The sequence below is a fragment of the Penaeus monodon genome, chromosome 34 (genome assembly GCF_015228065.2).
Source record: "Penaeus monodon isolate SGIC_2016 chromosome 34, NSTDA_Pmon_1, whole genome shotgun sequence".
Taxonomy (NCBI): domain Eukaryota; kingdom Metazoa; phylum Arthropoda; class Malacostraca; order Decapoda; family Penaeidae; genus Penaeus; species Penaeus monodon.
In genome coordinates this window covers 6116775-6117203 of record NC_051419.1, presented here as the reverse complement: position 1 = coordinate 6117203, position 429 = coordinate 6116775, and the positions used below count along the sequence as shown (strand labels likewise).

Below are 429 nucleotides of genomic sequence, written 5' to 3'. Positions count from 1 at the left end.
CGACATGATCGCTCAGCGGTGGGGCCTAGGCCACTACGAATACAGCTCAGGAGGGAGGGCTTTTGTATTGGGAAACCCACCTGGTGACATTGGGTTAAGATTAACCCCAAAAGGATGAATGTCCTACAAGGCAGGTCTGGGAGGACACTGGAAAATAGTTTATCTTTTGGGATATTTATATCTCATCTTGCAGACTTTGATCTCTAAAATCCTAAAATGCAACCAAATTTTTTTGTGCAAATTGAATTATAATAGGTAGAACTTCTTGTCTAGTGTACTGACGTGCCACATTTCCCATTGGCTAGCATATAACAAGGGATTGTGAGGGAAAAGGGAAAGGGTTAAGTGGAGATGAGCTACGTAGGTTGACCTCAGGGCCAGATAAAAGCATTCATATTCGGAATGTTGTGCTTATGATCTCACAATGTT

General features: G+C 42.4%; 1 protein-coding gene across 1 annotated transcript in view; it reads left to right on the top strand.

Annotated features, from left to right (window-relative positions):
- Positions 1 to 429, top strand: part of LOC119594795 (CCR4-NOT transcription complex subunit 6-like) — a 24751-nt gene that overhangs the window by 10981 nt on the left and 13341 nt on the right. The window lies entirely within an intron of this gene.